Source organism: Coenobita brevimanus, chromosome 57 (genome assembly GCF_032717465.1).
Source record: "Coenobita brevimanus isolate Jiangsu-jjx chromosome 57, ASM3271746v2, whole genome shotgun sequence".
NCBI classification, from domain to species: domain Eukaryota; kingdom Metazoa; phylum Arthropoda; class Malacostraca; order Decapoda; family Coenobitidae; genus Coenobita; species Coenobita brevimanus.
This window is the reverse complement of record NC_137010.1, coordinates 42,773,446-42,787,234: the sequence shown is the minus strand read 5'-3', so window position 1 is coordinate 42,787,234 and position 13,789 is coordinate 42,773,446.

Here is a 13,789-nt window from a genome sequence, read left to right as displayed (position 1 = left end):
CAAATCCTCAATGCGTACACTTTAAATCTGTAACCTTTATTTCCGTTATGAGAAAAATTACGGTATTATTTAATAGACTTAACGATGATACTGTGCATAATATTTAATTACTCAGGCCAAGTTTACTATCTCTGACTGCAGTGAAAAAATACTGGTAAAGTAAGCACAATTATCTTGTCGGATGTCGCCAGAGAAACCCATCTCTTCAAATTGTTCCTACTCTGACGGGGGTCGCGACAGCTTCCACACTCACTCTCAGTAGTTCCGGGCATGCAGCCATTGTTTACAAAATTATCTTCAGAAAATTGATCTACAGTAGATTATCAACTGGTCCAGACCAAATATTATGTCCTTGTACTTTGCGTAAATGCTACAGCCTGTTATCCTTTTTTTAAACTAAAATTTTCAGTAAGCTAAATCATTAACTGAATATAGAGTACCTAATCTATGGAAATTAATATATCACTTGTATTAATAAAAAGGGCGATAAAAACATGCCAAAAATTACCGTCCTACTTGTCTAACATCAGCTTTAAGTAAAATTTTGAGAGAGAGAAAATTATCGTATTCCTTGACAAGCATAATCTTATAACATATAATCAGCACGGGTTCCGTATCAACAGATCATGTCATAAAAATCTTCTAGGATTTTTTAATAAGTTATGTGATAACTGGGGTGCACACACACACACACACACACACACACACACACACACACACACACACACACACACACACACACACACACACACACACACACACACACACACACACACACACACACACACACACACACACACACACACACAAAGTCGGACGTAATCTACTTAGATTTTCAGAAAACGTCTGATAAGGTCCGTAATCTAAGACTATTAGAAAAGCTAAACTCCCAAGACCTCTTTAGCAAATTATGATCATGGATTGGTGATTGGTTAACGAATCGCAAACAACGGGTAGTGGTAAATGGCGAGTCTTCAGACTGGCTAGAAGTAACTAGCGGAGTTCCTCAATGGTCAATTTTAGGACTAATTCTCTTCGTTATTTTCTTGAATCATCTAGAAACCAGACTCGCGTCAAAGATAGAGAAGTTTTTAGATGACATGAAAGATGACGGCAGAATATATGCTACAGCCGACTGTGACTATAAATACGACCTTGATAAATTAATAACTTTGAGTGAAAAATGGCAAATGAATTTTAATGCTGATAAATCAAAAGTAATGCAATTTGGCGACAAAATCTTTCTTATGAGTACAGCATGTTTGATATCCCACTGATGGAATAAAGAACAAAAAATTAAGGCCAGCCCTAGAACACTGTGTGCAGCACTGGTCTTGTCTCAATCGAGAGTGCAGCGCAGATCCACTAAAATGATTCCATCTTTGCAATATGTGGGGACTTTGATGGATGGTCGTGGAGAGTGCAGTCGTGTATTCGTTGTTTTCTCCTCTAGCGATATAGGGCTGCCTCACCGGCAATAGTTTTGTAAATAGGGGAATAAACGTTAGGTTAGCTAGATCTCATTTTCCTCCCTGGCCTTAGAAGATATAGTAAGTGTCTATATCTGTTTCCTGAGATTGTCTTTGCTTACTCACCTCTGGAGTGTACCCCCCACTGATCGCTCTGGGGTGTGAGTCACACACAGGCGCGTCCTCCCGAGAGTGGTTTGAGAGGGTAATCTCAGCCTAGGTGGGTCTTCCCCAGGTACTTTGCCCCTTGGTCGTTTTTCTCTTTCTTCCCACTTCCCCCTCACAGGGGGAGTGGTCACTATGACGGACGCCCCTGCTGCCTCTCCCCCCTTCAAGGGGGGGAGGTGGTCCTGACGAATGTAGGCATGACGGGACTGACCACCCCCAGACTGACGGACGCCAGACTCGAGCCCCACTTGACATACCTGTAGCTAATGCGACCTATGTCACCATTCATGCGCTAGGTTCCACTCCCCTGTCCAGTCTCAATCCCTTCCTTATCAAGAAGGTGATTGACCACTGTGTGGGACAAGTCGAACAGGTAAAAAAACTTGCTAATGGAGATCTCCTGGTTAAAACTAAACTCGGCACAGGTAAAGGATTTGTTGAAATTCCATTGTTACGATGTCGAAGCCAAAATCCCAGTCTCCATGAATTCTTGCAAGGGTGTTGTCACTTGCAGGGATCTCATGGTGATGAGCGAGGACGAGATCGTAAGTGAATTGGCGCAGCAAGATGTCATCGAGGCTAAATTCATAACTCGTTACTCGGAAGGCATAAGGACGAAGACAGCAACTATCATCTTGACGTTTGCCAAATCTTCTCTTCCTAGTGATATCAAAGTTGGTTACGAAATCATTCACGTTCGGCCATACATCCCTAACCCTGTGCGTTGCTTGAAATGCCAGCTGTATGGGCATGGTGCAAAGACTTGTCGGGCTTCCCAGTCAGTGTGCGGCAAGTGTGCAAGCCAGGGTCATGATGCGGAAAGTTGCACATCAGAGTCAGTACGTTGCTTTCACTGCAAGGGTACTCACTCCACTTCCTCTAGGGATTGTCCCAAGTGGAAGGAGGAGAAGAAAGTCTGCACAGTGAAGGCAACTGAGAGTATTTCCTACTATGAAGCTAGGAAAAAGGTGAAGGAGTTGCATGCAACTCCCACGCCGAATAGGTCCTATGCTTCGGCGGTAATGTCCCGTCCTGTGATGTGCTCTGTCGAGACGCAGACTGACCCCGTCCTTCTCCCTCCTGCCACTCACAGTACATCTCCATCTCGACCTCCTGTCCGTTCCAACTCTCTCACTGACATCCCTAAGGCTTCAACTTACTCTCTGGCTGCTGCTGCCTCTCCATCAGTACGGCCCAAAGCGAAGCCTAACAAGCCTACTAAGAATAACATGACCACCCTCACGAAACAGTCATGTCTTCATGTCCTTCCGGTTCCTACTCCAGCGAGGGAGAGAAAGGTTAGCTCTTCCTCGGAGGAGGCTGGGAACCTTGTTATTGATGAAAATATGGTTTCCATAAACAAGCACCGGGATAGGTCCCCCAGTAGTCGCTCGCCTTCTGGCGGGCGACAAAAAAAGACAAAGCACACTGGCCCCCAACGAAAATCTTAAACCGCCGCATTCACTCTATTACAGTGGAATTGTAGAGGTATTGGGAATAAGTTACAAGATATAGCAATCTTGCTGTCAGTACACAGGCCAGACGTTGTTTGTTTACAGGAGACGCGCCTGGAGGATCATCCTGATCCTCCACAGTTAAAACACTACCACTCGTATAGAAGATATGAAGGTCACGGAGTAGCCATTTACACACACAAATCACACCCACAAACGGAAGTGATTCTAAATTCTACTCTGGAAGCGGTCGCGTGCAGAGTAATATTTAATAACACGTATCTATCTATTTGCTCTCTGTACTGTCCTCCACATGGCCTCATTGATAGTGATGCTTTATATTCACTATTTGAACATCTGCCTGGGAATAAGTTAGTGTTGGGCGATTTTAACGCCCATCACTATCAATGGGGTAGCTTGAGGATTAATGGTCGTGGGGAGCAAGTAGCCGACCTAATACTACAGTCCAACCTCTGTCTTCTGAACGATGGTAGAGCGACTCGTGTAGATGATCGTACCGGAAACTTTTCGGCCATTGACTTATCTTTGGCCTCCCCTGGTATACATCAAGATTTCTCATGGGACCCTTACGACGACTCCTTGGGAAGTGATCATTTACCCATCTGTCTTTCTTATACACGCAACATCATTTCGGACCATCCACCTCCAAAATTTAACTATAAGAAAGCAGACTGGGGATCCTTCTCAAGGATCGCCAATTTAGATATATCTGGGGAGACCATAGATGTTAAGGTCGAAAATATAACTACTTCCATATTACACGCAGCTGAGGCTGCTATTCCCAAGACTTCTACAGTTCATGCGAAGCATAGAGCACATTGGTGGATGCCAGATTGCCCACAAGCATTAAGAAAACGCAATAGGAGATACAGGATTTTTGATAGTCAGCCCACCGAGGAAAATTTTATTGCATACAAACAGGCACGGGCTGAGGCAAGGAGAATAATAAGAAGGGCCAAACGTGACTCCTGGCGGTCCTTTGTGTCCACGGTGACTCGTATAACACCATTAAGTAAAGTCTGGTCCACCATAAGAATATTAAATAATAAAGGCCCTTATATATCTATTACAACCCTTCAGGTTAATAATAACATCTATGATGAGCCCGTGGACGTTGCTAACATCCTTGCCAGGAGTTTTTCTCATGTAAGTAGCTCAGCCAATTACAACCCGCGTTTTCAACGCCATAAACGCATGGCTGAGCTACAGATTATTGACTTTGCTACAGAAGATGTAGACTCCCTGTACAACCAAGAGTTTACGCTAGATGAACTGCTCCTTGCCCTTAAATCCTGTAAAGACACCAGCCCTGGACCAGACACCATCACGTACGGTATGATCCAGCATCTTAATCAGGACAACGTGATTAAGATGTTAGCATTGTACAATGAGATTTGGGCGTCTCGAACGTTCCCAAACTCATGGCACTTTGTGCACGTCATACTGATACCCAAAGAGGCTGGTAGTCTTATGAATCCCACTTCATTTCGTCCTATCATGTTGACTTCTTGTCTATGTAAGGTCATGGAACGTATGGTAAACAATAGGCTTCTTTTTGTTTTAGAGTCGAAGAATTTGTTAAATGATCAACAATGTGGCTTCCGTAAGAACAGAAGTTCACTAGATCATTTAGTGAATTTGGAGCATTGTATTTCAGAGGCATTTGCCAATAAAGAATTCATGATAGGGGTGTTCTTGGACATCCATAAAGCCTATGACATGACATGGCGACACGGTATACTAATGAAGCTCTATGCTTATGGCTTAAGAGGAAATTTGCCTATTTTTATTTCAAATTTCTTAAGGGAGAGAACTTTCTCTGTCAAATTGCCCCGTAACGTAACATCGGATATATTTATCCAGGAAAACGGGGTGCCACAGGGAAGTGTGCTTAGTCCTACTTTATTTAGTATTATGATCAATGATATTCTGTCATCAGCTCCCATCCCGAGGAATCTTAAATACTCGCTCTATGCTGACGATTGTGCAATATGGCACTCTTCCCGTAATGCACAATTTTCGGCTGGGCGGATTCAAGCAGCCCTTGACTCCGTCCACCAATGGGCCTTGCAGTGGGGATTTAAGTTTTCCGTCCGTAAGTGTGCCGCTGTAGTCTTCACTAATCGTAACGTACCTAATTTGTGCTTAACTTTGGATAATCAGGCGGTACCGTTTCAAAATTCTATAAAATTTTTAGGAATACATTTTGATCATAGAATGAATTTTAAACTTCACATTAATACTTTGCTTGCTCGTTGTGATAAACCGTTAAATGTCCTCAAGTACCTAGCGGGTACTACCTGGGGTGCCGACAGAAAATCTTTATTAATGGTGTATAAGTCCCTTATTCGATCGAAGCTAGACTATGGCGCACAGGTGTATGGCTCGGCATCTGATGCCACGCTGAAAGGATTGGATGTGCTACAGAATAAATGTTTGCGAATATGTCTTGGAGCCGTCCGGTGTACCCGTGTGGTTCGTATGGAAGTGGAGGCGAATGTGCCTCCCCTCCGTATTCGCCGTGACCACCTGGCCTTCTCCTACGGCGTAAGGACATTTAGGAAAAGTAATATCGGCAATGTGGCCTGTACCCCCCTGCATCAATACCACCACCTTCTGCGGGGGGTGAGTCAGCCACTTGCCGTTCGCCTCCACTTACTGACTCAGGAGCTTGGTGTGGACCGCAGTGACTGTGACAAGTTGGTGTTTAAAAATATAGCGCCTTGGGAGCCACCCGGCTATACAGTGGATATATCATGGCTCCCAGCACCAAAGGCCAAGGCGCCGGAGGCGGAGGTCCACCACTTGTTTCATAACATCATTGTTCGTCACTTGGGGTCCCATCAATTGTACACCGACGGCTCCAAGTCGAGTGAATGTGTGGGTGCAAGTGTGTGGTCGACTGAATGTGCACTTAGGTATCGGTTGCCGACTCATACATCTGTGTTTACCTCAGAAGTTTTTGCTATTGACAAAGCCATAGACTATGCTCTTAATTCTAGGCATGACTCATTTGTCATATTTTCAGATTCAAAATCAGCCCTTCAGGCAATTGCATCTTGTACTACGGACTCTCACGAGATCCAGGGCGGCATCGTTAATAAGTTGCATTCATGCAACAAGTCATTCACGCTGATCTGTGTGCCTGGTCATTGTCGTATCTACGGCAATGAGCAGGCTGACTTACTTGCAAAGTCGGCTGTAGAGCTCGAGGAGACTTGGGACATTCCTCGTGATCTACGGTCGAGTCTCTCTCTCGGAAAGAAATCAATAAATCTTCTGTGGCAAGGTCAGTAGACCAGACTAAATATTCCGACCTGTAAGCCGTACCTGGGCGACTGGGACACCGCCAACCGCCCCAGTTGCCTGGAAGAAAAGGTGTTGGCACGGTTACGGTTCAATGCCACCATTTTAACACATATGAAACCTTATATGGAAAGACGCTTCCCACCGCACTGTGACATTTGTGATGCAGTGTTATCTATCAGTCATATCATCCTGCGCTGTCGGCGATTTATTCGTGAACGTGCTTCACTTATAAAGTACTGCGGCGCAGAAGACGTCCCCTTCATCCTTTCCACCATCCTAGGTGATGGGGACATTGTTATGACTGATAAATTGATGGCTTTCTTGAGAGAGACCGGACTGATCAGTGATGTGACTTTTTTACTGTGTGGTTATGGGTTTTATCAACGGTAAATATGTATATATTGTAATATTAATTAGGGTTGACAGTTGACAAATTTGAAATAGTTCCTCCTCCCACTGATCTATTTCTAATATAGATGTCCCCTACATTAAGCCAAGTTCCTCGCCTGACAGTCACCAGCTGATGAGTGCAAGTGTGCAATATAGGAAGGTATTGGGCACTTGCAGTCGATGGTGGTCTGCTGGGCGAGGTTCTTCACTTTTTGTATAAATTATGTAAATACATTATACCATCTTGTTTAAGTTATTCTAATTAGGGACGACAGCTGACGTATATGGAAATGTTCCTGACTCGTCTGGTTCCCTTTCATATATTGATTTTCCCTATATTAGGTTGTGCCTCGACTGACAGTCACCAGGTGATGAGTGCAGGTATGTAATGTAGAAAGGCATTTCATATCTGCAGTCGATGGTGTTCTGTTGGTCGAGGCTTTTTTACCATTAGTGTAGGTCTAGTTATTCGTCTCTTAGAACTTAGTATAGGTTAGCGATTTGTCTGTTAGGTGATTAGTTTTAGGGTCTTTATATTAGGCATTTTTGTTTATAAGTAATATAAGGTTAAAAACATAAAAAATTACAAAAAAATAATAAAAATAAAAATACAAAAAAAATAATAAAATAAAAATTATTCTATATATATGAACGTGTGCATGAAAGTGTGTATGTTCATATGCATGGATATGTGTATGTATGTATGTATGTATATATATATATGTTCGTATATATATGTATATATATGTCAGGGTATATACATATATATAATTTTGCCTTAATGACCAGGGGCTCCGGCCTCAATGGTCGATAGGCCAAAAAAAAAAAAAAAAAAAAAAAAAAAAAGCAATATGTACCCTACAAATAACGAATGAAGAAACGAAATGTGTTTTTTCTCTAAAAATGAGACGACTTATTTGATATATGATACTACAAGTAATTAAAACTCTCAACAAATTAAGTGGCGTCAGATATGATTATTTGTTCCAGACAGAGAATGATACTGCGACTAGAAATAATGGGAAGAAAAACAAAGCAAGTAATGCATTACTAATATGTATAGAGAGAGAAGATAAAAACCTTAATATTCGCTTGGTGGATCAATGTAATAAGCTGCCAGCAGCAAGTGTGCAAAAATTACTGATACATGCAAAACTCGACAAAATAATGTTTCGAAACTATAGGCAATAACTAGCTCAGTATTATTTCCAGGCTGGAGTGGGTGCTAACGACAGTGAGACGTTTGCTTCATTTGAGAACGTTCTGCAACTGTGTGTGCTTTTTCTTTTACAGATTTGTAGAGCAGAGATTACATATTACATAGTTGTTCCTCTTCTGTTTTTTCTAGTTTTTTTCCTACCAGTTTTACTGGATGGTGTCGTGGGTGGAGGGGAGCCTTCCCCTTTTCCGTCCTTTACTCAAATACATTCATTATCTTTTGGCAGAATTAGATTTTTCCCCACAGGAAACCGCATCATGGGTCAATAGGCCTCCAGTTATCTTTACTTGCATATTACTTCTACAGTAGCTTCTTGCTTCTATCCATGTTTTTAGGATTCTAACAGTGGATTCTCTCTCTCTCTCTCTCTCTCTCTCTCTCTCTCTCTCTCTCTCCACTCACCCATTATTTTCCCCCAACAGACCATCTTCACCTCGTACATCATCAAGGGCCACTCTCTCCTCGACTCTCTCCATCTGCAAGACATAGAGGTGCTGGGGGTGGAAAGGGCTCCCAAGGCCGTGATTCACAACGGCGCCGCCCTTAGCTCCTCCTCCTACGACTACGACTCCAAGGTCATGAGGCTAAGGGTGAGGCTAGAGAAACAGACCCTTGGAGACCTCTTGACCTTGGAGATACAGGGCATCTGGCAGTATGAGGTTGATATGAGCCAAGGTTAATGTGATGATAGAGAGTGAATGAGGTGGAGATTAGTACTGGATGAATAATATTAGAAGGATGAGTTGAGTGAGTTGTGGAGGTTTGATAGTAAGGGTAGGCTAAGATATGAGTAGAGGATGAGTAATATTAGGCTGAGATTAGCACGGGATGAGTAAGGCAAGTGAGTTGTGGAAGTGAGTAATGATGAGTTAGGGTGGTCCTTGATGTAACTAGGGGACGAATCTGAGCTGGACGTGAGCAAAAAATTAACGTTTTGCAGATGAATCTGGGTAAATCGTGGCAGTAAAACCAGACCAGGAAAAAGCACGGGTTGTACAGTAGGTGATTTAGGATGAGTTAGAGAGGTGAACTGGATAAGGGATGAATAAATGAAAGCGATGATAGCTGCCGAAAATTATGGTGATGGAAGAGGGACGGATCAAATTTAAATGAAAGCAAAACGAGACTGTCGATTGAGAAATGCTGCACTCTAGGTTTGGACATGTAGCTGAAATGTGAAATTATTTGTAGGCGACGTGAATGAATAAAGTCTGAGTAAACTTGTATAGCTAAAAGGAGGATTGTGATAAATGAATGGCATGTATTATGTTCAGCTTTACAAATAAAAGAAAAAAAAGAAAAATATACGTCAAGGTGTAATAAATGCCTACAGAAAAATGACAGCGATATCACACACCAATAGCCTAGATAGCGTATACTCATAAGCCTATTATAGTGGAGTGGATATTGAATTACTGAATTATTGCTTATATTCCCCTCTGTCAGCTTTTATCCTACACACATTTTTCACCCAGTTACTGAATACCTTGTGATTTGATTAATGTCTTGAACTTATTCTGTCACTTCATTTTTATGTACATAGCAGAAATACTTTTTAAAATGTTGCTTAATAAATCAGTGTTACTTAATAAATCAGTGATATATGTGTCTATTGCGGTCTCTTTGTTCCTGTCCTAAGAAAAATGAGACTGTAAAATAACCCATTGCCTCCAAGAATTTCCTTAAGCGAAAATTCGCCTCCTGTTGGGACAAAAAATAAATAAATAAATAAATACAGTAAGTGCGTCCTTGGTAGCGAGATCATCAGGACGGCTTGCGTGGATTTCTCTTGTCTAAATAAACTCATTGTGTTGGCCCGAATAACTGTATACCTTAGTGCATCCAGAGGTGAAAGCCAAAGCAATCGAACCGAACAGAATTATATTGTCTATCTGCTTGGGATGGAGGGAAAAATTTTGTGATGCAGACTTCATCATACGTGCCATATTGTATTTGAGAGAGAGAGAGAGAGAGAGAGAGAGAGAGAGAGAGAGTTGGAGTTGGTGTTGGACTAGATTCAGGTACAGAGACAGACAGATTTGACGGGACAGAGACATAGATAGAGTTCTGAGACAGACAGGGGCAGAGGTTTGGGGTCAGAGAACGAGACAGAGACAGACAGACTCACAAATGAGGGGACAGAAAGAGAGAACGACAGATTCAATATGGGGTATGAGACATGGACGGCATGTGTGAACAGACAAACAAAGAGAGATGCGGGGACAAAAACAGAGGCATTGAGGTAACAGGCAGAGCGCCGGAGTGATCAAAGTATTATTTTGATATTTGAGGTTGCAAAACAGAGTCACTGTCTGACTAAGAAAGTTATCACAGTCAGTCAGTTTGTGTCATTATAGCGCATTTGTTCCAGCGTGATGATATCCTAAACACTTTTTAGTTCATATTTCGTCCAAATGTGGTCAGAATCGAAGGACGATTTGATTGATAATTGAGGAGGCTCATTCGTATCTCAAAAGTATAGTTATACTAGAGGCCCCCCAAAGGGGGAATCACACCAGCCTCGAGCCAATACATATCAAGTGCGGGTCAGAATATGACCTTGGGCTTGACCTACTTTCACCAATATCGAAAGCATAAGATATTTTCATCCCTTATTCACCCCTGTAAAATTGTGTGATATCTTGAGCGGTTGCGAAAGTTATCGTGGTAACAGACACACAGACCTTGACCTTCTTTCACCAATTTCGAACTCCTAGGAGATTTTCATCCCTACTACACACCTGTAAAATTTTGTGAAGATATCTTGAGCAGTTGTGATATTATTTAAAGTAATATAATCTTAAAACGCATTTGATGCCAATACAAAGGCATTTTAAGATGATGTCATCTCAGAAAGCATTTGATGACAGTGCAAATGAGTTCTAAGATGACAGTCTTGGAACACATTTGACGACAATGCCAATGCAAATGCGTTCTAAGATATCATCTTAAAATGCATTTGAGGCGGTGGTTCAATCGGTAGAAAGGCGGGCTGCAGTCCTTCCGGATCCAGGTTCAAATCCCCGCTGGAGCAGGGAACAGTTTAGGGATTTGACTGTCATGAAATCAGACTTTCCTAATCTGTCGAAAGACCCGCCGACATGTCGTAAAAATACCCCCGCTAATACCAGTACACCAGTCCTGTATGAGACAACCCTAGCATGTATTCAATATGGACGGTGGGTGTTAGCGCCGAAGTGGTGACATGTAGAGGTGTATGGTATGTAGGAGGACTACTGGGCCTTGTAAGCAGGCTGTGAAGCCTATGCCCAGAGTCAGACACATAAAAAAAAAGAAAAGAAAAGAAAGACAGACAGACAGACAAGCTGAAAACAATACCAGCTTTGCTGTTGCGGCTGGTAAAAACTTCATGCCACCAAGAATTAATCTCCAAGTTGTAAAAGACGTCCGGTTCTGTCAGGTGAAAATGAATCAAATATAGAATATTCTTCCACAAGCTCATCGACTTATTATAACAAGAAAAGGGACACCTATTATAGTCACAACCACCCCTACAATGGGAAAATTATTTACAGGGCAGGGGGGACCATCGGGGAACTCTCCCTGGCTAAAGTCTGTTCTGAGTAAGGGTTTACCAGTGCGCAAAGTTCTACGTTCCCGCAGAAGAAGAAGAAACAAAAATTATGGCATCTGCTAAGGTGGCTGCCCCGCAACGTGTGGGGCAATTATCTGAGGCCTCCCTCCTCCCCCAGTCCAAAGTGTGAACCGGGTTAACATCTACTACTATGGAAAATTTCGTGCCCGTAGGTTAAAAACATTGGCAGTGTGTAAGGGGTTTAGGTATTGACGAACGAGGACCACTCCTCAACTCTGTGGTTCCACTCTGCCTAAAACCTGGCATGAATGAAGGCCGATGCAAAATTTCGTATTCTCAGTTAAAAAACTATCATCGTGTTAATGGCTTTGATTCGGAACCCCCGAGGACACCCATTATATCCGAGTGGGACCCAGGAGGTCCAACTCTGTTCAAATCCTGGTCTGACTGAAAGTCAACCACTGTGTTAAATTTCATGTTCATATATATATATATATATATATATATATATATATATATATATATATATATAAGTACAATCCCAGTTAATATATATATATATATATATATATATATATATATATATATATATATATATATATATATATATAATAAGTACAATCCCAGTTAACCGAGAAGCTTAAGGAATTTACTTTTCTGGTTAATGATTTTTCCCGGATATCTGATATCATATATTTTTTTTTATGCAGGAAAGAAGGAACCAAAGGCCAGGAGCCCGCAAATCGTTCCTTCCAAGAAAAAACAAAAACAATACAAAAGAGTCATATTCAAGATCCGTTCATTTCGAGATGCCTGGACACACAGCGTTTGAAAGACTGGAGACCATAGGAAGTAGGAAATACAGGCAAAGGGAGACAGTTCCAAAGATGACCTGTTGCATAAGTGAAAGACTGGGAGTAACGGATAACTCTTGCATTTGAGAGTTCGACAGAAAAGGAATGAGAATTTGATGCTAGACGGGTGCTATGCACCTGTCGTAAAGGTGAAGGGATGCAAGCAGACAGTTCAGAGGAGCAGTGACCATTGAAGTAGCAATAGAAAAGAGATAAAGGTGCAACAGTGCAGCGATGAGACAGAGGTTGAAGGGAGCCAGTAAGTGGAGGAGAGTTGATGAGACAAAAAGCATTTGACTCCACCCTATTGAGAAGAGCTGTATGGGGGGAGCCTCCCCACACATGAGAGTTGTACTCTACACAGGGGCGAATAAAACCCGTGTATAAAGTCAACAACCTTCTGTACCCCTGCACAACTGTGCAGGGTACAGAAGGTACGGAGTCGGCTTAGCACATCTAATCTCTTGGAAGCAGATTTTACAAAAGCTGCAATATGATTTTTTCCAAGATAAATCCTGAGTGAATGAAACCCCAAGCATGTTCAAGGATGATGCAGGATTAAGTTGGATGTTATTAAACCTTAGAGGGTACTGCTGTGGAAGATTGTGTCGGGTTGATAGGTGTAAAAACTGAGTTTTTGATGCAATAAAAAAACAAGATAATTTTTATCGCAGTCAGAGATATGAGCCAAGTCAGACATTAGGTATGCCATAGCCTCATCCCTTGTCTGCTGAAGTAATTGCTGAGATGGACGTTGCGGGAACCGAATGGAAAGGTGAAGGGTGGAATCATCAGCGTAGGAGTGGATAGGGTTAGATGTACAGCTTAGAAGGTCATTGATGAACAAAAGGAAGAGAGTTGGTGATAGGACAAAATCCTGAGGAACACCACTGTTGATAGATCTAGGAGAAGAACGATGGCCGTCTACAACAGCAGCTATAGAACGACCAGAAAGGAAGTAGAGATGAAGGCACAGATAGAAGAATAGAAACAGTAAGAGAGCAGTCTGGAAATTAAAGATTTATGTCAGACTCGATGGAAAGCCTTTGAGATGTCAAGTGCAATGGCAAAGCTTTCGCCAAAGTCCCAAAAGGCGGATGACCAAGAGTCTGAAAGGTAGGTAAGAAGATCGCCAGTGGAGCGTCCCTGACGGAACCTATACTGACGATCAGAAAGAAGGTTGTGATAGGAAAGATGCTTTAAAATTTTTCTATTAAGAATTGACTCGAAAACATTAGAAACACAGGATATTAAAGCAATTGGACGATAGTTAGAGAGTTGGGAACGGTCACCTTTCTTTGGGACTGGCTGAATGAAAGCAAACTTCCAGCAAGAAGGAAAGGTACAAG